Source organism: Oryctolagus cuniculus, chromosome 4, assembly GCF_964237555.1.
Source record: "Oryctolagus cuniculus chromosome 4, mOryCun1.1, whole genome shotgun sequence".
Taxonomy (NCBI): Eukaryota; Metazoa; Chordata; class Mammalia; order Lagomorpha; family Leporidae; genus Oryctolagus; species Oryctolagus cuniculus.
In genome coordinates, this window is record NC_091435.1 from 94,272,462 (window position 1) to 94,299,989 (window position 27,528).

Genomic DNA, 27,528 nt, shown 5'->3' on the forward strand with positions numbered 1-27,528 from the left:
ACCTCCATCCTGCAGCCTTGCTCCTCACAGCCTTGTGGCTGTCAATGCCATCATCCAGCCTGCTCCTCCCCCACCCCCCATCCTCCTCAGGGCACTCAGGTAAGGTGGCCGCCGGTGGCCAGACTGCAGAGGGCCAGCGTCCCAGGCCTGTGGAGCAGCAGGCTGAGAGCCAGAACCCAGCTCCGGGACACTGGCGAGCAGGTAGCCGGGACGGAGGGGCTTCTGAGCCCGTGGGCATGTCAGCCTGGGTGCCTCTGCCCCAGGCATGCCTCGGCCCTGCTGTTACTCATAGCACCTTCAGTGGGAAGGAAGACGTGTTTTTCTAACTCCATGTCTCTGAGCTGTGTAAACAACAGACATGGAGCAGGGCACACACAGCCACACCAGAAACCCCTCAGAGGCAGAGGCGGAGGTGGAGGTGGCGGGCTTTGCCTCAGATGGTGCAGCAGGGGCAGGCCTGCACCTGGCGGGCGGCATGGCGACTCCCCGCCTCCCTGACATCCACTGCGCCCTTCAGGAGTGCGGCTTGGGGAGGGAAGGTGAGCTCAGCTGACCCGGAAGCCCTTTCTAGGTCGGTGCACTTGGACAGCCAGTGCTCTCCAGCGGCTGCCCCTTGCCACCTCCCACAGATCTCTGGGGTTCTGGGTCCCTTCCTAGGCAGTGGTGACAGGGCAGGGGCACAGCTGCCTACCAGGTGGGGCTGGGAACTGCCCCCTGGAAGCCCACCGCTGACCTGACTCCTTAGGGACCTCACCTTCCTACTGACCTCTCCCTACCTGGAGGCGCATCTACTCCGGGAAACTCACTCTGAACCCCAGGGCTGCAGCCTGCAATACCGTGCTCCCCTCGTGTCTGTGTCCCACTTCCGCACACAGTAGGCGCTCTATAAATGCCTCTTGGAACAGAACTGGGCTGGTCCAGAGCAGGCCTCATGCCCCTTCTCAGAATGGTTTCAGCAGAAGGCCCAGTCCTCTGCCTGGGCTGCACCTGACCCCAGGGAGGTCAAGCTGTGTCCACGGCGCTTCCACGTCGCCATGCGCCAGCTCCATGTCACAGCCAGATCGCCCCTTCCCCCTCAGGTTCTGTGGCTACTGCACTCCCGCCCTGGCAGACACTACAGGGGTGTGTGTGGCCACCTGGGGGTGGGGAGGGGACCTTAATCAAACAGTCTGTAACCTGTAACAGGTCACTCACCTCCCCCTCCCCTCTGGAGGCAGACAAGGCTTGCTGGACCGTGTGACAAGGAGCCAGCAGAATTCATTTAGCAAAAAACGGAATTGGTGTTTTGCCTTGCAGTCCCCCCAGCCGGCTGATTGCCCACCCGCTCGCCCCCTCCCGGGCCTTTCACCCCCTAATCCGCCAAATGGGGTGCGGTCACCTGCCCCCCACCCCCCGACAGGAAGCTGTCACCGCTGGCTGTGGGGCCGGCTCCCTCACCGCCAGGAAGGCAGGCTGCCTTCCCCCAGCCCCGCTCAGCTCCACTCGGCTCGCTGAAACCCAACCCCTCCTTCCAGCTGCAGCGCCAAAGAGCCCCGGGCTGGGCCTCCCCGGGGACCCTGCAGCCTGCAGATCTCATGGTCAGAGAATTTTCCCTGCGCGGTGTTCCAAGCCGGCAGGACCTTCAGAACAAAGGGCAGGGAGGGAGGGACCGCCACCCCAGCAGAGCCTCTGCTGTTACCCCTGGATCTGGAGCCACCGGTGAGTGGTTGGGAGGGCCAAAGGCCCAAGGGCTCCCTGCCCCCGAGGGGCCTGAGCCTGGGGAAGCACTCCCTGAAGGAGCCAGGCCCAGACCTTGGCTCATCCCTTCCAGCTCTTTCCCCCCAGGAGACTGCCCTGCGCTGGCAGTGGGTGATCCTGGTCAGAGCTGGGGGACCATGGTGGGCAGCGCCAAGGCCCTAGCCCCATGACGCACATATCCCTTACCTGAGGCAAGGGCAATTTACAAAGGAAAATACGGGTTTTTCTGTTGCTGGTCCTAAACTCAGCTAATAGAATGCTGTTGAGTATTGGAGATCCTGCAAGCCAAACCCAGCATCAGACCAAACCATGTGGCTGCTTCAGATTTAAGACACCCCAAGGCCCTTGTGGCCCAGAGAGCACATGTTGTAATTAACTCCCTTAAGCCTCATTGTTCTCACCTGTAAAATGGACTAATAGTCTTTGCCATGCCCACTTCCATTCATTTGGCAAATATAAAGAACCCACCACATACCCACAGTTGCTGGAGGCTGGAAAAAGATGGCATTGCCACTTGAGGGTCACATCAGCGAGCAGGTTTGAAAATGCTTGGAAAACTGCAATGTTGAACTACATAGATAAGGAGCAGCTGTAATGATCTCATTAGCTCTCTGGGAATGGGGCTGCTGAAGCAATGTTTAAAATCCTTAAAAACAGTTCGGCACGCCAGACCTGTCTGTGTAATCTGGCCTGCACTATTTATTTGCTTAGCAAACCGTTTCTTCATAGATAGTGCGAAAGGAAAGACTTCAGACCAGCCCGAGGCAGAATTTCTCCCAAATTCACAGTGAGTGGGGTCTGAATTAATTGGGTCTTTCTGCAGCTTAATGTATAAACCTGGGCTCAGGAAATTTGGCCTTTAAAGCAGGTGCCCTTTCAAATGAGTGGGTTTCATGTGACTATTTTAACTTCAGCTTCATTACCCTTTATGGGCTGCAGGCGAGGTGGGGCGCGGGAGGAGGGATCTGGTGTGAACCGCTTCCGTGGGAGGGGAGCCGAGGCTCTGTGAAGCAGCCTCTGCTCCCCCAGTGGCCTCCTGCCAGCCGGGGCTGCTGGGACCACCTGCCCACCTTCCCCGGGAGGGAAAGTCACCCCGGTAGCTCCACACTGGGCCTCCTGCAGCCTCAGGTGAGAGCGGGGCCCAGGCTCCCCAGTCCCACTGGAGGGGCTGGTTGTCCACTGGGACTTCCTTGGCCTCAGCACCCTTCTTTGCTCTAGCTGTGAGCAGGCTTCCCACTCCCCAGGCCACATGGGGTCTATCTCAGGAGCCAAGTCGCGGGTCACTCTCTCTCTCTCTCTCTTTTTTTTTTTTTAAGATTTTTATTTACTTATTTGAAAGGTAGAGTCATGGACAGTAAGAGGGAGAAACAGAGAGAAAGGTCTTCCATCTGCTGGTTCACTCCCCAAATGGCCGCAATGGCTGGAGCTGAGCTGATCTGAAGCCAGGAGCTAGGAGCTTCTTCCGGGTCTCCCATGTGGGTGCAGGGACCCAAGCGCCTGGACCATCTTTCACTGTTTTCCCAGGCCATAGCAGAGAGCTGGATTGGAAGAAGAGCAGCCATGACTAGAACTGGTGCCCATATGGGATGTGGGCGCCGCAGGAGGAGGATTAACCTGCGCCATAGCGCTGGCCCCGGTCACTCTTACTCTAGAACATGCAGTCACTCCCTATGGCTTATCTAACCTGAAACTCCTTGGCCACTGCCACCTGTCCCTCCACTGGCTTTTTTCCCACATGCTCTCATGGTCTTCCCATAGGTATCCTAGGCCAGCTGTCTTTTAGAGAGTCCAACACAGTCACCACCAGCTGCCTGTGGCAACCAAGCCCTCATGGCTAGTCTCAATCCGTGATGCATGGTAGCTGATTTGGTGTGAAAAGTAATGTAAAATATCCCATTAATAACTTTTACATTGATTACATGTGAAAATGCTAATATTATGGCTGGATTGGGTGAACTAAGATTATTAAAATACCTTCCCCCTGTTTTCTGATGGGGCCACTAGGAAATGTGAAATTGTGCGTGCGGCTCCCCTCTGTGGCTTGCAGCATTTCTGGGGTCAGTGTTCTGTGGGACAGCCTGCCCTGGGGCACCCCGCACTGAGGAGGCCTGGGTGGGGGTTGGGGGGTGAGAGGGACAGGTCTCCTGCTTTGAAAGTGACCTTCCTAAGCCTCACTTCCTTTTGTTTGAAATGGGCTTAGAAGTCCCTGCTTTAGAGGATCCTTGCGGGAAGTCGATGGGCTGACAGTTGTGAAAGCCACCGTAGGTAACGCAATACATGTTGGTGTCCCCCCTCTCCGTTATAGATCTCAGAGCACCTCACCCACGTAGTTTGTTTTTTAAGATTTATTGTATTTAGTTAAAGAGTTCCAGAGAGAGGTAGAAAGAGAGAAGTCTTCCATCCGCTGGTTCACTCCCCAAATGGCCGCAGTGGCCACAGCTGAGCCGATCTGAAGCCAGGAGCCAGAGCTTCTTCCTGGTCTCCCACGTGGCATCCGGGTCTCCCGCACGGATGCAGGGGCCCAAGCACTTGGCCCTCCGCTGCTTTCCCAGGCGCATCAGCAGGGAGCTGGATCAGAAGTGGAGTATATGGGGTGCCGGCACTGCAGGCCAGGGCTTTAACCTGCTGTGCCACAGCACTGCCCCCCCGCCCAGGGAAGTTTTAGAAAATCTGCCTATTGGGGCAGGCATTGTGGTGCAGTGGGTTAAGGCGCTGCTTGTGCTACCGGCATCCCATGTCAGAGTGCTGGTTTGAGTCCCAGTTGCTTTGCTCCCTATGCAGCTTCCTGCTAATGCACCTGGGAAAGCAACAGAAAATGACCAAAGTACCTGGGCCCTTGCCACCCGTGTGGGAGACCCAAGTGGAGATGTTGGCTCTTGGCTTCAGCCTGGCCCAATCGTGGCTGTTTGGGCTATTTGGAGAGTAACCCAGTGGATGGAAAATTCTCTCTTTCTCCCCCTTTCTCACTCTCACTTTCTCGCTCTTCCTTTCAAGTAAATAAATCTTTATAAAAGATTCACGGACTGTATTCTGGTTTACTCGGGCAGGTAGGGGCCTGGGCATCAGCATACTTCCAAACTCTCCGGATGATTTGGCTGCATCGCTGGAGCTGAGCACTCCCGCCCTGCCCCTCCCCCCGCGGAGCCTGACCCTCTTGTTCTAGGCCGTGTCCCTTAGCATTCTACACGTGTTTTGTAATACTCTAATGATAACCAACATTTCCGAGAGCGTACGGAACGCCCAGCGCTCTCTATGTATTATCACTAATCCTTACCACAACTCTGCCAGGTAAATTAGATTAACCCCATTCTGCAGATGAAGAAGCTGAGGCTTAGAAAGGTTAAAGTAACTCGCTTGTTAAATAAGTGGAGGGGAGCAGGCGACGCACTCAACCCCAGGTGAGCCTGCTTGCGGAGCCAGGGCCAGGGTTTGCCCTCGGTGTCACGGGCTCTGCCTCTGCCGCTCCACACCCTGGGTGGAAAGGATGTGGGAAAAGCAGTGTGTCTGTCCTGGAGACATACAGACTTTCTTCTCCTATTCCTCAAAGACTACAGCGCAGCACCTGAGTGCATAGCATCAACGTGTATTGGGTGTTATGAGTCATGTAGAGCCGAGTGGAAGGGTGCAGGAGGACTGCACAGATTACATGCAAGTACGACACCATTTACAGGGCTGGAGCATCCGTGGATTTTGGTGCCCGTGGGGAGTCCTGGAACCGAGCCCCTCGGGATACTGTACCTGTTTTGTTGAAGTTCTTCAGCTACAGCATCTACATGCACGGGGCAGGGACAGTGGCTTCCTGCTTATGACAGGTCTCAAGGCAGTCCGTGGCCCCCTCGGTTGATATTGAATGAGCCTCAGAGCACTTGTTGGGAGGGTGTCCCTGGGCGGGCTGATGGGTGGGAGAGCGGTCTGGGGCTGCTGCGCTCTGAGCCACTGGCCCAGGCAGGCCGCTCTCCAGTGCCGCAGGAATCAGAAAGGGCAGCAGGCGGGTGGCAGTGGCTCCTTTGTCTCCAATCTACCCTTCACCCACAGTCCGTCTCTCCTGGCCACTCTGGCCCAGCAGCTCCGTGGTGAGTCCAGACAGCAGGGGACCCGATCCTGGTGGCTCCTCCTGGGTGGATGGCCGTGTCCCAATCCCACCCTGCTGTGCGTCCCTTCCCCAGTCTGCGGCAACCAAGGGCTTTCGGGACCACAGTTCAGTCTGTATCATTTTATTCTTTTTAATATACAGGGTTTGGGGAAGACATGGCTAAATGTGATTCAGTGTTCTACTGTTGTAGGTTTCAAATGCAAGCATTCTTGAACTGGGGGTGAAAGCCCTGCCTCCACTCACCTGTAGCCATTCCCAAGGACAGGCACCCCACACAGGGTTGTCACAAGTGCTGGAGCGATGCGAACCCACAACCTGGGAATGGCATAATTATAATGATTTTTAAAGTTTTTAGCCAAACATAAAAAAGAGGGGCTGGCATTTGGCCTAGGGGTTGAGACACCTGTGTCTCATATTGGTGTACCCAGGTTTGAGTCCTGGCTCTGTTCCCGACCCCGGCTTCCTGCTAATGCAGACCCTAGAAGGAGGTGGTGACGTCTCGGAGAGCTGGGCTCCTGCCACCCACAGGAGACCTGGATTGAGTTCCAGACCCCAGGCTTCAGGCCTGGTCTGCCTGGGGCTATTGTGAGCATTTAGGGAGTAAATCAGTGACGGCAACTCTCTCTCTGCCTCTTAACAAAAAGTGATTTTATTTAAAAATAAAAAAGTACAAAGCCACAAAGAGGTGGATGAGGTAGGGGAAGGGGAATACTTGAGACTTAGCAGTGGCTGTGTTATGGTGGTGAAATGACAGGTAATTCTTTTTCTAATTGCCAGATCGTTTGCAATGTGTATATAGGACACATACCCTAAATGGAAAGAAAACTTCCTTTGGGGTGAGCCATCCTGAGAAAAATCACAGGATCTGAGCCTCACTCCTTCACCCCAGGCCACCGCAGCCCCCGGCCCTCGCTGGGTGACAAGCACAGGGGTGAGGGCTTGCTAGTGCCAGCCCTGGGTGGTGAGTCAGGCCTCTTCTCCCACAGCCAACCTGGCACTGGGGGACCGGCGGGCTGAGTCCTCCTCACCCCAGCCTGCTCTCCAGGAACCACCTGGGCTCTACAATCAGGCCTGCAGGCAGCAGATGCCGTCTTCCCCACACTGGGGCTCCTGGGACCTCCCTGGGGTTCAGAGCCAAGCTGTGGGGCGAGCCAACCTTGACACTTCCCGCAGGCGGGCGCAAGGGCAGGGCAGCCTGTGCTCTTGATCCAGTGTGTGGGTCTGGCAGGCATCCAGGACTGCAGTGCTGAGAGTAAACAACTTCCCTGTCCTCCATGGCTCCCTCCTCTCCACCCCACCCCACCCCGGGTGCTGGGGGACGCCGCCCGGAAGCCCACTCAGCCCACCCTGGCATTTTGTGCCAGTCCCTGGATAAAGCAGGCAAGGGATAGCGTGGTTCTGAGTTTAAACCCAGCCAGACCCTCGTTCCACTCCTGCCCAGTTTTGCCACTCAATCAACAAGCAACCTTAAGAAGCTTTTGGAGCCGTCAGAGCCTCATCGAGGGGGCTTCCTGGCCCCTTTCTCGTGGGGCTGGGGTTGGAGAACGGGAGAAAGGGCAGGGGAAGCCCCAGTCTGCACAGGTTCAGCAGTCAAAAGGCAGTGTTGGCACCACCTCCTGCCCAGCCCCCTCTGAGCCAGGCTCTTGGGGATGGAGCAGCGCCCTAGACCTGACTTTAGGGCTTGGCCCCTTTGGGTGCTTTACTCTCACGCCTGTGCTTGTGGGGCTGATCCCGAGCTGTCTCTGCTCCTCCGTTTCTCTGGGTCTCCCTGGGAAGCCCCCAGAGAAGCTTGCTGTATGATCGCTACCCTCGCTGGAGATGTGATGACAAAGGAGAGGGGTGGACCATCCCCACCCCCGGCCATGCCCCACCCCAGGATCACAGAGGCAGCACACAGGCTATAGTCTAGAAGGTTCTAGTGTGTTCCTCGAAGAAACACAAAGCCTGGATGACAAGGGGTCTTTCCAAGGGACAGTGGCTGCTTTTATAGACTCACAGCATTATTACTATTTTAAAAAGAATTATCTGGGGCCAGCACTGTGGTGTAGAGAGTAAAGCCACTGCCTGCAGTGCGGGCATCCCATATGGGCGCGGGTTCAAGTCCTGGATGTTCTACTTCCAATCCAGCTCTCTGCTGTGGCCTGGGAAAGCAGTAGAAGGTGGCCCAAGTCCTTGTGCCCCTGCACCCTCGTGGGAGACCCATAGGAAGCTCCTGGCTTCGGATTGGCGCAGCTCCGACCGTTGTGGCCAGTTGGGTAGTGAACCAGCAGATGGAAGACCTTTCTCTCTCTGCCTCTCTGTGTAACTGTCTTTCCAATAAATAAATAAATCTTTTTTAAGAAAGAATTATCGATTTATTTATTTGAAAGGCAGAGAGACAGATCTTCCATTTGCTGATTCCCTCCCCAAGAGGCCACAACAGCCAGGGCTGGGCCAGGTCAGGAGCCAGAAGGCAGGAGCTGGATCCAGGTCTCCCACGTGGGTAGCAGGGGCCCAAGCTCTTGGGCCGTCTTCTGCTGCCTTCCCAGGTGAGTTGTCAGGGAGCTGGGACTTGGGTGCTCTGAGGGCACAGCGCCACCCTCTGCACCACACCAGCAGCCTCTCTGCAGCGGTTTTGATTATTGTGATGAGGATGGGGAGCGCGCGCCGCAGTGTGGAAAGTGCTTTCTCAGACTTCATCTTCCTCACTCCTCCCAGCGACAACCTTGCGGGTGAGGCTGTGATTACGCCCATCTCACGGATGAGGCCCACGAGGCACAGCAGCGTTTACGCTCACCTTTAGGGTGAGGAGAGGGAAGTGACCAAGGCTGTGGTCAAGGTGACAAGCAGCCTGGCCACAGGTGAGACACTCTCTTCTGTTTTCCCTGCAGAGAGAGGGAGGGGAGAAATCTGAGAAACCGGCTGCCTCACCCATTCCCGCCCTGGAGCCCAGAGCAGGCAGGGTCGCAGCTACACCCCTGCGGCCCGGTAGGTGGCTGTGACCCAGGCCTTCCCTGCACCCAGCCTGCTGCTGGCTCCCTCCGGCACCCTCGGCCATCAGGAAGAGAGAACTCTCTGGAAAGGCTTTCCAGGGAGCAAGACCCCCACAGAGCTCAGAGGGGTGTGAGAGAAAGCCGCCCCCCCATCTCCAGTCTGACTCAGGAGTGCGTGGCACCTTCCTGCTAGGGTGGGAGGAGTGGAGGCAGCCGGGCCCCTCTTCCTCCTCCTGGCTGCAGGAGCAGGGTGGCCCCGCACCTCGCTCTCTCTGGCTTGTGTTGTTCTGGGGGCGGGGAGGAAGGCAGCGGAGGCCCCACTCAGTGTCCTGAGGCTGATGGGCCAGGGAGTCGGTTCTGCCGCTGCCCATCCCCGGGCCTTCGTGGCCCGTTGTGCTCTCTTTAGTAAAAGCACAGGAGCCAGCTTCCCACAGGGAACCCCCAACCCCTTCCCGGGCGGCCCCTCCCACCGGCTCCTGGCCTCTGCACAGCCCCTCTCCCTGTTCTGCCCGGTTGCTCTCTCTCGGGGACTGCTGGAGGAAGAACATAGAGCGCTTTAATAATAGCAGCGAGGCCGATCGATCACCTGCCCTGGCCAGGCTCCGCACGCGGCCTCTCTGTACTCACGCACCCGTTACTCCTCGCCTCTCTTCCGCGTCCTGCTCTAGGGAAGATGCGCTGTGCGCAGCATAGGCTCGGGGTTGCGAGTTCACCAGGTTTGTCCCTCACAGGGGGGTTTCCAAAAAAATGTCGGTTTCTAGGGAGAACTAAGTTTTATATCCCCAAGTGGCTGCAATGTCTGGAGCTGAGCCAGGCTGAACCCAGGAGCCAGGAGCTTCCTCCTGGTCTCCCACACGGGTGCAGGGGCCCAAGCACTTGGGCCATCTACTGCTTTCCCAGGCACATTAGCAGAGAGCTGGATCGGAAGTGCAGCAGCCAGGACTTGAACCAGCGCCCATTTGTGATGCCAGCAGCATAGCAGGCAGCTTTCCAGCTCCGGCCCCTGTTGATTTCCTTTGCAGGAGAAGGTACGGAAACCTCCATCTGAGCCAGGCGGGAAGCTGCCCGCATGCGCAGTGGGCACGACCCCCACAGCCAGTCGCCTCCCGCTCTCAGGCACCTTTCTGGCCCCAGCTGCTCTCCCCATCAAGCGGGCTGACTTCAGACGTCTGTTTCTCCAGCTTGCTTCCTCTTGCTCAACAACTCGGCTGTTGTTGCCAGGACCGCTCCGGAGCGGTGGGCCACGGCGGGGCCTGGGACGCTGCTCCAGAGGGGCTGCGGGGACAGTGGAGGATTTATGGGGCAGGGCTGCCAGAGGAGGGTGGGAAAGGGGAGCGTTCCTCCCGCTGGTGGCAGGAGCTGGCTAGCCAGAGGCTGCTGTCACGGTCCAAATGCACGGCTTGGCCCTCGTGTTTATGGGCTCTGTGAGGCTTAGATGACTGCGTATTAGCCCCAGGTTTTGGGGGTCACATCAAAGGTTAGAGAGTTGTGGAAAGAGTTCCTTCCCCATGAATCACACGTCCCAGAAATGTAAATCTCTGAGAGCAGCCGACTGGCGCAGGAGAACTGGCTGGAGAGAGGAGACAGCCTAAGCTCCTGGAGAAACCTCTGGAACGCTGGACGAAAGACTTCTCAGAGAGGAGGCAGAGGAGGAGAGAGACCCCGAGGCCAGGGGGCTGTGCTGGGATCCAGGCTTGGGCTGAAGTACCAGTAGGGCCTCAGATTGTGCTGCAGGGGGGTATCCTGGCTTGTACAGTGCACAACCTGGGCAGCCTCAAATGGCAGCCCTGTCTTTCCTCATTCCTTCCTGGGTGGATTTGGTGTCTCTTTCATGGACCCCTACGGGATCCTCCAGAAGGTTGTAGATGATGATTACCCACGGACTCATCTGTACCCTATTCCTGGTCTCTCCATGGTTGCAGCAGTGAGGTTGGAGACCGTGTCTCCTAGCTCTGGCTTTCTAGCCCGACACACAGTATGTGCTCAACAAGTGTGGCTGAGAGTGCTTCTAGCGTGGGGTGGCTGGGATGGCTAAGCCCCAGCCTGAAGAGCCATGAAGAGCTTTGATCTCTTGGAAGGAGAAATGCCATCTGAACACACGCCAACTCCATTTACACCCAGACTGGCCACTACCTGCTGTAAGAAGGCCCCGAGCGAGATGTCGTTCGTTGGGTCCCCCCTGCACCCTAGCCAGCTGCCTCAAAGAAGCCCATGATCCTGATGGCACGACAGACAGGCACCCAGCCGGCTGTGACCCACGGGTGACAGCTGCAGGGTGCTGGGAAAGAAGTCGCTCCCTTGGCCAGAGAATCGGACTTCACAGAGGAGGTGACTGGCAGGTTGCAGGGACACCGCGCTCTGCTCTGCTCCCACTGGGGCTCTGGCTCTTGTGTGCACAGAGAGGCTATGTGTGTGCCCCAAGGTCACACAGCAGTGAGTAGGTCTTGCCAGCCCATGCCTCGAGTCCACATCCTGTGCATGGGACCTTGCTTTCTGGGTTTGAGCCCAGGCCTTGATGGGCACCCTCAGCTTCACGGACTGGTTGGGGGATGTGACAGGAAGGCCTCAGCACTGGCTGCGAGTTTGCTCCTGGGCCCACTTGGTGGCCTGCCAGGGCCTCCTCTTATCTCTGGCTGCACAGCTAACAGCCCAGGTCCTCAGCCACCGCTCAGTCGTCTGCCACTCTGCTGACCCACTTTGCAGCTGCTTGGGGCCCCAGCCTCGGCCTGGCCGCCGTCCTTATGGTGCCAGGCTACTGCCGGTTTCCCCGCCACCCCAGCCAGCATGCCAGCCTCAGGTCCTCTAGGCCCGGGCACTCCTCCCTCCAGCAGGCCTCCTGCCCTGGCCCAAGGCCGGACAGACTCCCTGCCACCTGCTGCAGCATCACTGGCCAGTCCCCTCTGCCAGGGCTGCTGGACATCCTTCTCCACTGGGCTCTGCCCTGTGACACAGCCCGGCCCAGCCCGCTGAGCTGCAGTCTCAGAATTCTTCACTCAGCCTGCAGCAGTGCAGCTTAACAGAGGCCTGGGCCCACTCCTGCACCTGCCAGCGCTCAAAGTTCCTGAGCTTCCTGAGCCTTATTTTCTGTTCCTCATAATTTCCTGTAAAATGATTACAACAGGGGCTGGCAGTGGGTAAAGCTAAAGCTGCAGCATTCCACACGGGCACTGGTTGGAAACCTGGCTGCCCCGCTTCTGATCCAGCTCCCTGCTAATGCACCTGGGAGAGCAACGGAAGATGGCCCAAGTCCTTGGGCCCCCGCACTCACCTGGGAGACCCAGATGAAGCTCCTGGCTTTGGATCGGCCCAGTTCCAGCCATTGTGACCGTTTGGGGGGGGTGAACCAGCGGGTGGAAGATCCCTCTCTGTCTCTCCTTCTTTCTCTGTAACTGACTTTCAAATAAATAAATCTTTAAAAAGGTTACAATACTGCCTGCCTCACAGAAACATACACACCGACAGGGGAGAGGGGAGATGCTCCGACGCGCAGCTGGGACACAGCTTATAAAGGCAGCGGGAGCCGAGGGCAGCTTCTGCTTACGAAAGCTTTGCACAGTCGCTATCAGCCTTGTTGGACCCTAGCTGCCCAGAGACAGTTTCACTCCTGCCCATTTTTTATAAGGTTTTTTTTTTTTTTTTTTTTGACAGAGTTATATACGGTGAGAGAGAGAGAGAGAGAAAGATCTTCATTCCATTGGTTCACCCCCCAAATGGCCACTACGGCCAGCGCGCTGCACCAATCCAAAGCCAGAAGCCAGGTGCTTCTTCCTGGTCTCCCACAAGGGTGCAGGGGCCCAAGCACTTGGGCCATCCTCCACTGCCTTCCCGGGCAACAGCAGAGAGCTGGACTGGAAGAGGAGCAACCGGGACTAGAATCCAGCGCCCACATGGGATGGTGGCGCAGCAGGCGGAGGATTAACCAAGTGAGCCATGGCGCCGGCCCCCATTCGTGCCCATTCTACTGGGGCTTACCAAGGTCCTCCTGCTTGTCAGCAGAGAGCTGGGCATTATTCCGCCTCCCCGGGGCCCCAGGAGAAGTCTTTCCCCAGCTCTTCTGCCCCAGCAGAATGTCCCAGCCCGGTCCTGAGAGGCTCCTCTCCCCACGCTCTGCGTGCCGGGGCAGCCTGGGCAGCATCATTTTGGCTCTTTCCATGCTGCCAGGCAGCCCCTTCTGGGGTAGCCCAATGAGAAGGACCCTCCAGATGGCGGCGGCAGGGGAGTGGGGGAGGCTCTTTTCAAAGCCTCCTTGGAGACCTTGAGCCCAGGGAGGGAGGAGGCTGCTGGTTGAGGTCCCCGCCTCTGTGGTCCTGAGTCAGCTCCAGCTCTGCCCCTCCTGCACCCAGCCCCGTCCCTGGCCGCAGAGGCTGGCAGCCTCGTGGCCACGCTGCACGACTCCGTGCCTGGCTCGTCGGTTTATTCCTTCCAGATACGCAGTTGGCGCTTTTTATTTGGTTTGCTTTCCTGCATGATGGTATTTGGGCTGTTTCTGCAGCCCCTCCCCCAGCGCCTGCCTCTCCCCGTGGCAGGATTCCTAAGAGAGCAGTGAGCACATGTGTGCTCTGGCTGCAGCATTCCGGGAGGGCCCTGTCAGGGGGCTCGGACTCGGGAGCCAGGACGCGCGGACAGTGGAGGCCAGCGGGCAGGGTCCAGCACCCCTGGCAGTGGAGGCCCACAGCGGACTCGCCACGGCAGCCGGGGGCCACCAAGTTCTGGAGCCACGGCTGGCCGGCTTGCTGGCCCTGCTGGCTGCGGCTGCTGGCTCTTGGCTCACATATGTGTAGGCCAGACTTGGGGTGAGAGAGAAATCCGGAGCCTTCCCAAACAGCCCGGGCTTCAGTCCTCTTTGGAGCAGATCTGGGGTGGGGGGTAGGGTTTAGGGGAGTGTCGAAGTCAGTGTGGGTGTCCACGCAGGCTTCCTAGAGAAAGCATGGTGGTCATGTACAGGCCTGGGTTCCATGCCTGACTTTCCCACCCACTGGCCCCGTGGACTGCGGCCAGTTACCACCAGGCAGGGAGACTGACACGCCGCCCCCGCAACCCTGCTGTGGGGGTTAAGGGAGTTAATGGGCAAGACTACTTCCTGGCACTCAGTAAGTGCTCAATAAAATGTCCTAGCTGTTGTTAGGCTGATACATGAACGGGGGTGGGGGGGTGTGGAATGCAGCTTTGGGGTGGTGCTTCCTGGACTTTGAAGTGTGAGAATGGCTCCATGGCTTGTTAAAGGGCCTGTTTCTGGGCTCACCCTCACACACGCTGATTCTGCAGGTCTTGGGTGGGCTCTGGGGTTTGTATTTTAATCCAGAGGCCCTGCTGCTGTGGACACACTGGTCCTTGGTCTGATCTGGATCACCTGAGCAGCCGGGAGGACTAGAGCCTTAGATGGGTGTGCGCGCATCCGTGTGTGTGTGGGGGGGGGTGAGTGACCAGGGCCAAGCAGGATTGGATTATTTCCTAGCCTCTGGTTTGTCGATCAGAGCTGCTTTGCAAATGGACTGGAGACCTGATGGAGCGGAAAGAGGCCAAGAGGCTGCCAGGGGCCACCCCAGGCAGAGGCTTGGGGCCCAGCAAGCAAAGAAGGAAGACTTGTTGGGCGTTCTAAGGCCCCGGGGTTCTAGGTTGGACCAGCCTGGATTCCAAGCCCAGGGCACAGCCAATGGTAAGGACAGCGTAAAGCTGCAGGGAGCTCCAGGCCAGAAGGCAACCGGGTCTACGCCCGGGGAACCCAAGAAGCCGCGGGCTCTGGATCAGGAGGGAGCACTCCAGACAGAGCAGCCGTGCCAGCCCCTCCCTTGGGTCGGGCGCTGAGCTGCTGGCAGAGTGCACAGGGCAGAGGCGAGGGGACAGCTCAGGACAAGAATCGGGCTCAGTGAGTTCATCCACCAGAGCTCGCAGCCTCTGGATGGATTTTTCTCTGCGTTTTGTCTTAGGTTCTTTCGGGACGCTTCTCTGTTTGGGCCGGACCTGGAGGACGTGGCTGAAGAACTGGCCGCTATGCTGGGGAGGAGCCTGTAGATGCCCCTGGGGGGGCGGGGGGTGCGGGGCACTGAGGAAATCATGTGGCCCCCTCCAGGCCAGGCCAGCCCCGGCAGCTCTGGAGAGGGGTCGTCCCCACCCTACCCAGGGGCTCCTTTCAGGCCGTGGATTTGATATATATTGAGAGGGTCTTCCAGAAGTTTATGGAAAAGGCACGTCATTTAAAAACTGTGCATGGATTTCAAAATACTTTGCACAAAATAAATTGATTTTGGAGTAGCTTCTTGGCACTGCAGATACGATGCTGCTTGGGATGCCTGCGACACGTATCAGAGTGCCTGCGCTGCGGTCGTGGCGCTGCTCTCGCTCCAGGTTCCTGCTGACGTGTTCTCTGGGAGGCGCAGCTGCGCTCCCACCATCAAGTGCGAGACCTCCTCAGAGTTCCTGGCTGCTGGCTTTGGCCTGGCCCAGCCCTGGCAGTTATGGGAAGATTCTCTCTCTCTCTCTGTCTCTCTCTCTCTGTCTCAGCCTTTCAAATAAATACAATTTTTTAAACAAAAAACCCAAAGCAACAAAAAATACACTTCTCTCTCTCTCTTTTTTTTTTTTTTTTTGACAGGCAGAGTGGACAGTGAGAGAGAGAGACAGAGAGAAAGGTCTTCCTTTGCCGTTGGTTCACCCTCCAATGGCTGCCGCGGCCGGTGCACTGCGGCCGGTGCACTGATCCGATGGCAGGAGCCAGGTGCTTATCCTGGTCTCCCATGGGGTGCAGGGCCCAAGTTCTTGGGCCATCCTCCACTGCACTCCATGGCCACAGCAGAGAGCTGGCCTGGAAGAGGGGCAACTGGGACAGAATCTGGCGCCCCGACCGGGACTAGAACCCGGTGTGCCGGCGCCGCTAGGCGGAGGATTAGCCTAGTGAGCCGTGGTGCCGGCCAAAAAATACACTTCTTTTAATCCTATTTTCTATGAAGTTTTTGAGGTCTGCTTGCCTATAAATGTGTGTAGAGTGTATGCGTGTGCACATGTGTGTGTACATAGGTGAGTGTTGGGTGTGTGAGTAGTCACTGAATTCATTTAACACCAAGACATTCACTGGGTGTGTACTGTGTGCCAGACACTGTGTGGGGTGGTTGGGCCACTTCTGTGAACAAAATGAGCATCCCCACATTCAAGGGGCTCATGGCCTGCGGGGATTTTGCACGGCCAAGTGCGTGTGTGCACCAGCCCCTGAGCACGGGTCTGGGAAGCCGCAAGGGCAGCAAACCGTGGGTGCCCAGGCCGGCCTGCGTGGGGACCATCGGCCCTCCCTGGGCCTGTGATCATGGGCATAGCACGTTCTGAGTCTCCATTTTTTATTAATTGGGAGAATAACCTCTTTCTCTCACAACTTTGCTGAGCCCAAACAGGAAAATACCTAGCAAGTGCCAAGTACCATACCCAGTTTCTGGTGGTTTCTCCATGTGCCCGGTGGCAGTGGAGGAGCTGTTTCTGCACGGCTACACCACGCATGGAGTTGTGTCTGGCAAGGTTCTAGTCTTGGCTTATAGGTCAAGCAGCAGTGTGATCTTGTTCCCACAGCGGCCTATTAGGAGTTGGTCCAGACCCACTTTCTAGATGCATTTTTTCTTTTAAAAGTTTTTATATATTTGTTTGAATGGTAGAGTTACAGACAGAGGGAGAGACACAGACAAAGAGGTCTTCCATCTGATGGTTCACTCCCCAGATGGCAGCAACAGCTGGAGCTGGCCGATCTGAAGCCAGGAGACAAGAGCTTCTTCTGGGTCTCCCACGTGGGTGCAGGGGCCCAAGGACTTGAACCATCCTCCACTGCTTTCCCAGGCCACAGCAGAGAGCTGGATCGGAAATGGAGCAGCCGGGACTAGAACCGGGTAAGAGACCCAGAAGAAGCTCTTGTCTCCTGGCTTCAGATCGGCCAGCTCCAGCTGTTGCTGCCATCTGGGGAGTGAACCATCAGATGGAAGACCTCTTTGTCTGTGTCTCTCCCTCTGTCTGTAACTCTACCATTCAAACAAATATATAAAAACTTTTAAAAGAAAAAATGCATCTAGAAAGTGGGTCTGGACCAACTCCTAATAGGCCGCTGTGGGAACAAGATCACACTGCTGCTTGACCTATAAGCCAAGACCCTGGCTTTCCCGCACAGAGCAGGAGAGGACCTGGTCCAGCGCCTGTCACCGTCACTCCCAGCTCTCTCCCACCACCAGGCATCTTCTTTTTTTCCTTTTCTTTCTTTCTTTCTTTCTTTCTTTCTTTCTTTCTTTCTTTCTTTCTTTCTTTCTTTCTTTCTTTCTTTCTTTCTTTCTTTTTTCAGCAGACAGGCAGAGTTAGACAGTGAGAGAGAGAGAGAGAGACAGAAAGGTCTTCCTTCCATTGGTTCACCCCCCAAATGGCCACTAAGGCTGGCGCACTGCGCCCATCTGAAGCCAGGAGCCAGGTGCTTCCTCCTGGTCTCCCATGCAGATACAGGGCCCAAGCACTTAGGCCATCCTCCACTGCACTCCTGGGCCACAGCAGAGAGCTGGACTGGAAGAGGAGCAACCAGGACAGAATCCGGCGCCCCGACCGGGACTAGAACCCATGGTGCCAGCGCCACAGGCAGAGGATTAGCCTAGTGAGCCGCAGCGCCGGCCTCTGGCATCTCTAAGAGGATGACTCACTCAGAGCGTCTGCCCCAAGCCTCGGGTTCCTCCTCCCCCCTCGCTAAGTGTCCCTGGGTATCCAGCTGAGCACCCGAGACTCCATGTGCTGGCAGCCTCTCCCGGGCGCGCAGGTGCCGGGGGGAATGGCTGCCGTGTTCTCCCAGGCACTCCAGTGGGAAGAAGCTGAGTCATATCTCACATCACCCTCAGTTTCATTTCCCACAGTTAATCAGTGCTCAAATCATTTCAAGTTATTCCCTCAACCCCTCCTTCCCCACCCCCAGCCCTGCTACGGCCGCTGCCCTGGCAGGCTGTCGCCTCCCGCGTGGACTGCTGCCAAGGTCTCCCTCCCTGCCTCCAGCCTGCCCCTGCACAGCCGGCCGGGTGCCCCCTGGCCCAGGCCCCCGGTGCCACCTTTGGCCTTCACTCCGGCCCTCTTCCACACTAGATAACATCCCTGGCTGAGCTGCACCCCAAGGTTTTGAAGGTGAGAAAAGTTGGGGGAAGGGAGATCTCGGGGCTAGCAGTTCGCTGGAAGCACAGAATTGACTTCAGCCCAGGGGCAGACCCTTGCTTTGTTTTGGGAAAATCCACACAAACCTAAAACTGCAGAGCCGCTGCTGTCAGCCTGAACACAGATGGTACCTCTTGTGCTTCGGCAAAGAAATGAGCCACGCCTGGGCGAGCCACCCGGCCTGGGCGAGCCACTGGGCCTGGCCTTCCTCCCCCCTCCCCCCACCCCCCGAGGCTTCAGAGGAGCAGCCGTGGGTGGAGGGAGCATCACGGAGACCCAGGGACACATGTTGGCACAGAGCTGGGGACGACGCTGTGTCCAGCTCTGTACCTAACCCAGCTCCTCTCTAGACACTCGGGGGTGCCAAAGGAGGCAGCACTGTGGCTGCTGGGGCCCCCACGTGGAGCAGGTCCTCCCACGGGACTCCACGAGGGCCTGCTTTGCAGTGGGCAGTCATGTGTGTGACATCACGTGAGATGCCCACGGGAGCTCTGGGGAACACCTGCAGGAGATCTCACGTGGGGTGGGGCTCAGTGGCACTGCCACTCACTGTTAGAATGGCAACAAGTCTCGCGCTACACTAGAGACAGACAGAACCATGCTGCCCTGCGAGCCATGGCCGCCCTGGGAGCCGACAGGCTAGAGAATTCATTTTTGTGAAACTTTCCAATTTTTCTGTTTGCGATTAGAAAACCAAAAGCTGTGGTTAAAAAAAAAAATCTCCTTCCGCCCCTGCCTGAGGCCACTCCACAGGAAGGAAGTCTCAGGTGTAGGGCTTGACGTAGGGCCCAGTGGTATTTGTCCCTTGTCTGAGCACGTGTGTGTGCCAGCCCTGCCAGCTCCTTAGGGACAAGGAACCCATCTCCTCCCACTGACTCCTCGCCCTCCACTCCCCGTCCTGCTGCTCAGAGCACACCTGGCCGGCTCCCGCCCTGGGCCTTACACCTGCTACTTCCTCTGGCAGCACCCTCACCCCAGCTCTGGGCTCCCTGCTGATTGACTTCCAAAGTTGTGACGCAAATGTCACTTGTCAGATTAAAGAGACATGGGGCCAGCACTGTGGCGAAGTGGGTAAAGCCACCGCCTGCAGTGCCAGCATCCCTTTGGGTGCCGGTTTGAGTCCTGGCTGCTCCCTTCCAATCCAGCTCTCTGCTGAGGCCTGGGAAAGCAGTAGAAGATGGCCCAAGTCCTGGGCCCCTGCACCCGCGTGGGAGACCTGGAGGAAGCTTCTAGGTCCTGGCTTCAGATCGGCGCAGCTCTGGCCGTTGCGGCCAATTGGGGAGTGAACCAGTGGATGGAAGACCTCTCTCTCTCTCTCTCTCTCTGCCTCTCCTCTCTCTGTGTAACTATGACTTTCAAATAAATAAATAAATATTTTTTAAAAATGTCACTTGTCAGTGAGGCTCTCCCTGGCAGAGCTGTGGACCCTGCACGGCTCCCAGCACGCTCTCTTGGCCCTGCTGCTCTCCTGCTCATGGCACTCAGCATGTGCCAGCTTGCTATGGCTTACACTTCTCCAGCATCTATCTCCTGATGCTGCCGTGCAAACTCTCTGAGGGCAAGCAGTTTTCTCTGTTTGGTTCCCTGCCATAACCTTAATGCTCAAGTGGATGCCTGGTATTTAGAAGATGCTCAATAAATATTTGTAGAGTGAATGAATGCATTTTATAATAACAGTTGCCATGTACCGGATACTGTGGTAACTGTTTAAGTAATTCCCTCATTCAGTCTTCTGAGATTGGAGGTAGGCAGCATTATCTCCATTTTATTTCTTTTTGTTTTAAATAAACATTTTTTAAAAAAATTTACTTACTTATTTGAAAGGCAGAGTTACAGAGAGGCAGAGGCAGAGAGAGAGAAAGGTCTTCCATCTGCTAGTTCACTCCCCAGATGGCTGCAATGGCCATAGCTGTGCTGATCTGAAGCCAGGAGCCAGGAGCTTCTTCTGGGTCTCCCAAGAAAATGCAGGGGCCCAAAGACTTGGGCCATCTTCCACTGCTTTCCCAGGCCATAGCAGAGAGCTGGATTGGAAGCAGAGCAGCTAGGACTTGAACCAGGGTTCATATGGGATGCTGGCACTGCAGGTGGCAGCTTTACCCACTACACCACAGTGTAGACTCCCATTTTATTTCTTTAAAAATTTTTTTCCATTTGTTTGAGAGACAGAGAGGGAGTTCCCATCTGCTGGCTCACTTCCAATATGCCCACAATGGCTAGGACAGAGTCTGGCTAGGACACAGTCAGACTGAAGCCAGGCGACAAGAACTCAATGCAGGTGTCCACACGGGTGGCGGAACCCACTTACCTGACTCATCTCTGCTGCCTCCCAGGGTCTGCACCATCGGGAAGCTGGAGTCAGGAGCTGGAGCTGGTGTCCAGCCCAGGCATCTGACATGGGACACAGGCATCTTAACCCCAGGCCAAACATCTGCCCCATTTCTGTTTTAAAGGTGAGAAAACCAAAACCCGGAGAGGTTAGCTCACTCAGCGGAAGCGGCATTGCTCTCCCACGGCTGAGAGTGGGATGCGCTGGAATGCAGCTCCGTCTGCTCCGGCGGCCAGCAGCTCCCCGTTCCAGAGGGCCTCCCCTACCTTTACGGCTTGTGTCGGCTGTCCCTGCCAGCGCTCCATACCCCGCAGGCCTCCCGAGGGTGTCTCCTACCCCTCAACGCTGCCTCCACCCTCCAGCCCAGGTGCTCTAGGTTGTAATACACACGAGCGATAGTAGAGGTTGGATTTTTTTCCCTTCCCTCTTGGCCTCATTTTTCCAAAGGGAGATGGGTTGAGCTCTAAGAGCCCTCTGTGGAGCAGCAGAGTGGCACACCCGCAAGAACTCAGAAAGTCTAGGTTCTCGTTCTGGATCAGCACTTGCTGGTGATGTCATGAGCTTGGCTGAGTCATGTCACTGGGGCACGGAACGAATCATTCTTCCCTTGTCTAATGTTGGCAGTGTTGAACCTTCTGTGCAGATGCTTGAGACAGTGTGGTTATCACACTTAGCACCATTCCAGACACGTCAGGCGTAATAAATGCTGGCTGCTACTGTTAGTGGTCATGACTGGCTCAGGACCTGGGCAGAGTGTCAACTCAGCAGGCAGGACGGGCATGGGGTGTGGACTGTGGCTGACCCCCTACTCCGATCATCAACTAACCTCTTCCCTGGGCCTTCCGTGCTGAGATTGAAATCCTTGTTCAAGGTCACGTAATCATGACTCTGAAAGGCCCTGATTAGGATACTTTTCAGGCCGCTTCGTCTCCTTGGTCAGTACACCATGTTTCTGCTGGGAGGTAACTGCTGTCATCTCTGCTGGGCTGCACAACTGAATCATTTGCAGGAGTATCAATCGCCACCCTGACCAAGGCATGGCGCGTAATTACCTCCAGTGGAAACTCTGATTGAGCTTGTGAATGGAGGCTGATTTGCAGGGGCCGCAAACGAGCTGCGTGTGCCTGCTGGATGCTGGGGCTGTAATCAACCTGAGTTTGTTTCCAAACATCCGATTCTCCAAGTTCCACTCGGTCAGCAGTCCCGACTCCGGTGAGTGTTAGGGTTCCCGCAGTCTCTGGCTGAACTGGGACCTTCCCCTTGTCCAAGACATGATTCATAGTTTTCAAGGGAATTTCGCTTTCTAGTTGCACTCTAATAAGGACGATTTGGAGTCATTCATCAGCCGTCACTTCATTAACCACATCCTCCCTGTCCCAGACACACACAGAGCGGCCCAAGAAGACCCAGTCCTGTCTGCGTCTGCATGGGAAGGGGTTGGGGGCAGCTGGTCTTTCCTTCTGCCTCGTGTGAAGGACCACAAGCCAAGGGAGGATCCAGCCCTTGCCCTGCCCATGGGCAGTGTCTGCTGCGCACATGGACCCAGAGGCCACACTCTCAGCACTTCTGGGAGGTTGGCGATGGCACCCGTCACGCGGGAGGTCTCGCTCCCGACGCGGGCGTGTGAGTTCTGCCAAGCCTTCGCGCCATCTGGAGACAACCCTGGGAACCCCGTTTACAGGTCTTCACGTGTTACTTGATTGTTCCTTGGCACGAAAGCCTAATGTGAGGCTTAGTGGAGAGGGCAGACTGCAGACCACACGGTTGGTGAGGACAAGGCACGCTCTGGGCGCAGCCAGCACCCGGCGCGGCACTGGGGAGTTGGGCAAAGCAGGCAGCAGTGTTCCCGGAGGAGTGCCCCTCTTCACTTCAGCCCCGTCGTCACCCTCCTGCAGGCCGGCACCTTGTAATTACCTTGGCTGCTCAGCCCTTGTTTATATCTCCAGAGAGACAGCAGTGTCTGAAGAAATGAGATGAGTCAGGAGACAGATGACCCACGTCTGGAAGGCGTCCCGAGGAGGAAATGTAAAACAGTGGAGCACGGGCTTCTGACTGTCAGACTTCAGCTCCGACGCTCGTTCCGTCACAGACTGTCTGTGGGACCTTTACAGCGTCTCCGAGTCTGTGGGCTGAGTGCAAAATGGAGGAGACGATATCTGTCCCATGCACCCATTATAAAAATCAGTTTTTTAAAGACATTTCTTTGAAAGGCAGAGTTAGAGAGAGGAGAACCAGAGAGACAGTGAGAGATATTCCATCTGTTGGTTTACTCCTCAAACAGCCACAATGGCCTGGGCTGGACCAGACCACAACCAGGAGCTTGGAACTCCATCCAGGTCTCCCAAGTGGGTGGCAGGGACCCAGGCTCTCAGGCCATCTTCTGCGGCTGCTTACCCAGGTGCCTTAGCAGAAGGCTGGATTGAAGCGGCGCTCATATGGGATGCAGACATCACGGGCGGTGGCTTAACCCACTTTGCCACAATGCTGGTGCCATAAACATCGTTAAAACATATGTAAAGCATTAAAAAAAACTGGCTTATCTTAGGTATTGAATAAATGGCACATATTATTATCATTAGTATCTGTAGAAGGGATGTATTTAGTAATGCTAACTTGGCAATGTGGATGTGAAAAGTCGGGGGAAAATGTCTTCAGCCTATAGGATGTGTTTTTCAAATGGTACTGGTGTTAGCCGGACCCTGGCCTTGCACCATATGTTTAACCTTGAGCAAAGTCATCTCAGTCAGCAGTAAAGCAGGGAGTATTTCTACTCTTCCTCACTCCCATAAGGACTGCAGCGGCAACTGGAGAGAATTAGAGAGCCTGCACTTGTTTCCTGGAATTGTGGGAACTAAGATCACACAGCACACACTGCAAGCCAGGAATGGGAAACAGCGTGCTGGAAAGACACCCTTGCAGGGGAGGGGGCTGGCCAAGACACGCGGGTCTGGTCTTGGTACGTTGACCTACCACGTACCCTTAGGCAAATCAAGTAATCTGGCCCTCAGCTGTGCACACCGTGGCCACTGTAAGAAAACAGAAATGTGGGGAAGGATTGTTACTGACCCTCCAGGGCAATGCCAGTCTTCCTATCGTAATAACTTTGACACTCTGCAAAGTGGCTGGCACAGACTGGGAACTAAACATTTCTGCATGTTTAATGAATTATAAACTACTCAGTCGTCATATCTTTAATCACTAGTAAATTCTGTGCAGACACTGATAGCTTTTGGTTCAGCTGATTTGATGGATCCCAGCACTTGGTCCCAAAGCAGTCTGCATCGCATGCCAACCGGAACATACTCAGAAGCGTTATTTGGACACAACTGGAAGCAGAAAATAACTGGCAGTGAAGAGAAAACAAAATACTTCTTCTAGCAGCTGGAGGGAGACTTTCCCAATCTCCCCACACCCATCTCTGGATTGGAGACCATCCAAGTTCTGTTATCCTATAAACCCCTTTTATAGGACCCCCCCACCCCCGTGTGAAGGGGCAGGCGAGCAAGGACAGAAGGGCTGGAAGGAGAATCCTCGGGGGTGCTGAGCATGTGCAGGGCACCTCACAGGTCTCCTGCAAACCGGAAGTGGAAAGTGGAAAGCAACAGGCAGAAACATGGAAGAGGGCCATGGATCTCATGGCATTGGGGGAGACCTTGAAGTGGAATTTCTGGTGGCAGAAGGAACCATGCCTACCCTCCACACATGGGGTGCAGAGTTCCAGAAATGTTACACTAGTTGCTTTCTGCAGACTTCGGAGAGGCTGAGAGAAGGGAGATGCAGAGCGCACAGGTGCCAGCAGCCACCACTATTGTATTTATTCTGAGACAAGGACACTGACAAACACGGGGGTTTTCCAAATCTGCGATTCATCTAGTTTTCTTCCCATGTTGAGGAAAATCTGTGATTTTAAGTTATTTGTTAAAGATTTATTTATTTGAAAGGCAGAGTTACAGAAAGAGGTGTCTTCCATCTACTGGTTCATTCCACAAATGGCACAATGGCCAGGGCTGGGCCAGGATGAAGTCAGGAGCCAGGAGCTTCATCCAGGTCTCCCAGTGGGTGCAGGGGCCCAAGCACTTGGGCCATCTTCCCCTGCTTTCCCAATCACATTAGCAAGGAGCTAGAAGTGGAGCTGCAGGGACTCGAATTGGTGCCCATATCAGATGCCAGTGCCACTGAGAGTGGCTTAACCCACCACGCTACAATGCTGGCCCCAATCTTAAGTATTTTCTAACACCATCCCCATCATCCCATAACAGATTCCTCACTCCCTTCGTTCTATGTCCCTTTCCCTCCCCTCTACCTGTCCTATCTTCGCCCCCTCCCCTGAAGTCTAACCAACCTCAAGCACGCCTCATGCTCCGGCTGGGCTAGGTGCCCCTTTGTGCCCCTCACTGTGCTGTAATTTCTGGCATGTTGACATACTCTCCAGTGCTGGAACTTCCTCTTGTACCGCATTCCACCTCCAAATGCCCCAAACAACGCAACAGAAAAAACAAGATGCTCAATACTTTGAATTTATTAAGTGCAGCAGGATATCTTTCTAACATATTGAACTTTTCCTCTAGTCACTATAATAGTTAGGCTAATAGAAGTACACGTCCATGTTGTTTCATACAACTGACAAAAGGTGTTCAGAGACTGGATACCATCAGCTATTTCCCCGGTACCAGATCATCACATTGCTTCGTTCCTTCAAACCATTAAAGCACAGCACTACAATGTTGCATAATCCGTCCAAGGTCACAGGATAAAATACAAACTTTCTCAAAAAGCCAGTTTTGCAGGAAACTCTACAAGAAGAGCTTACAGGAAAAAGTAGACAGACTTCACCTATAAACAGCAATTTAAAAGTCTATTAAATGTAACAAAAGGTTAACAAGATACAAAACCTAAATCCTAAAGTTCCACAATTTCTACAGAAATAACGCCTCCCCTAACACTCTAGGATTCAAGAGACAGCGAGACAGCTTTCATGCCCTCGGCCCCTGCCGCCCACCTTGCCACCTTGCCACCATGCCGGCCCCCACATCAGCATTGCTCTGGCCCTGTCGGCCTCCTCTGCGAGGGCCTCACGGGACTGTACTGGCCAGTGCTGCGGTTTTCTTCCTTACGGAGCTTGGCCACGAACCCCAGGACTTCCATCTTCATGACTTCCGGGTTGCTTCTGCGATCCCAACAGAATTCATACTCTGGGGGATTGAAGTGAGGCACCTGCCTGTGAGTGAGGTACTGCTGCTGCACAAATCTTCTGTAATAAACCCGAATCTTCGGGTACCTAAGGGACACACCCCCCAAGTGCCGCAGCATCGCCCAGACCTGGGCCTCCCTGGCGCAATACCTTTCAGGTAGATAAAGACAAGAGCATCACTAAGAGAACCAACCTGGGGCCATCTCCTCCCACATCCTCCGCGCCCCCCCGGCCCCCCGCAGAGGTGCGAGGCTTCTGATCAGGATCTAAGAGTGGTGCCTGTAGCCGCTTCAGCTCAAACCAAAGACACCCCGCAGACACGCTCTGTGGGAACAGCTCCTTCAAGTCTCCCGTAACGCATTTCACCATCCCGGAGAGGGTGACGGGGCTCTTTCTGTCCTTCCCTAGCAGGAACTGCAGCAACTCAGCCACCGTCGGACTCACCGGGGCTTCGGCGGTCAAGACCCCGGCGCCTCTGCGGATGACGGCGGGCTCCACACCCTCCTCCTCCCTCGGGGCACCAAGGTCCTCCCCGGACTCTCCTGCAGGAGGAGGCTCGGGGCTGCCTCCCGCCACGCCGTCAGGGCCTGGGTCGCACCGTCACAGCCGCCGTCCTTCCCCACCTCGGCCTGAGAGGCGTCGGAAGACCCCCGCCCTCCGGTCTATGCTTCATGTTTTCGGGCAGGCAGGTGCACAGCGCGTACCCGGGTCAAGGCGTGTGCGAGCCGCAGCGCAAACTCCGGCGGAGGGGTGGGACGGCGGCTGGGGCGGCGGGAGGAGGACTAGGAGCTACCGCACAGGGCGCTGGGTGGCTGCTGGGCGGCACCGCTCGGAGCTCGGAACCGCTCCTGCGGCACACCAGACGCCCGATACCTGCGGCGCCGCGGCCGCCGCCGCCGCCACCGCGCAGCCTCACTTACGCCCGCGCGCCCGGGCACTTCCGGCCGCCGCAGCCAAGATGGCAGCCCCGGTGGTGCGCGAAGCTCTTCCTCTTCCAGCTCTTGGGTTGGGGTTCTGCGCGGGCTTCTGGGGGTGGAAGGGACCTTGGGCGCAGTGGGGTCCCCGTGCTGCATTCAAGCTCGGACAGCGGGGCGAGGAGGAGGGAGGAAGCCAGGGCTTTTCGTGGGGAATATTTCATTGTGCAAGAGATGGAGTAGGGGTGGAGTTCAAGCCCTGTTCATTCAGCGAGTGCTTATTGATGAGCATAATCTCCAATTTTGAGTGCTTTGTCGTGGCTTAAGTTCAGAGTGCGTGACGTGACAGGGGAGGGGGGGTGGACAGGGAAGGCTGGGAGATAAGGCTGCATGGCCTCCAGCAGGATGCTAAGAAAATTGAAATGTATTCTGGACAGAGTGGGGAAAAAAACATTTATTTTTTTATTTGACAGGTAGAGTTATAGACAGTGAGAGAGAGACAGAGAGAAAGGTCTTCCTTCCGTTGGTTCACCCCCCAAATGGCCACTACGGCCTGTGCTGCTCCAATCCAAAGCCAGGAGCCAGCTGCTTCTTCCTGGTCTCCCACGCGGGTGCAGGTGCCCAAGCACTTGGGCCATCCTCCACTGCCCTCCTGGGCCACAGCAGAGAGCTGGACTGGAAGAGGAGCAGCTGGGACTAGAACTGGCGCCCATATGGGATGGCGGTGCCGCAGGTGGAGGATTAACCAGGTGAGCCTCGCACCGGCCCCTGTGGGCAGTATTTAAGCAAATGAGTGCCCTGGCCAGTTTCTCTCGTGGTGGTGTAGAGGATGGATTAGAGTGGAGCTGGACAAAAGCTGGGAATCCAGTTTGGAAGATTATTATAGGACAGAATAGGAACTAAGAGCTAGCTGGTTCACTGGGGTGTATCCGCCAACCGTGCCTGGCAAATACAGGCACTTGATAAATACTGTTCAATAGATGATTGTGATGAGAGGGTCAGGACAGCAAATTTCACAGAGTTGAGAGGAAAATGAGAAGAGATACAGCTGGCAGGAGCAGTGATTGGCTGGAGGAAGGGGGGATTTTTGCCTTAGTTAAATTTAAGTACCCCCATACTTTCTTTGTACATACTCAGAGCCTTCT

General features: G+C 55.9%; 1 non-coding gene across 1 annotated transcript; it reads right to left on the reverse strand.

Annotated features, from left to right (window-relative positions):
- Positions 1-24,779: 24,779 nt before the first annotated feature.
- On the reverse strand, positions 24,780-26,654 carry LOC108177985 (uncharacterized). Its single transcript, XR_011388371.1, has 2 exons — positions 25,914-26,654; positions 24,780-25,470 (listed from the first exon to the last, which is right to left on the reverse strand). It is a non-coding gene; the product is annotated as an uncharacterized protein (transcript).
- Positions 26,655-27,528: the final 874 nt, after the last annotated feature.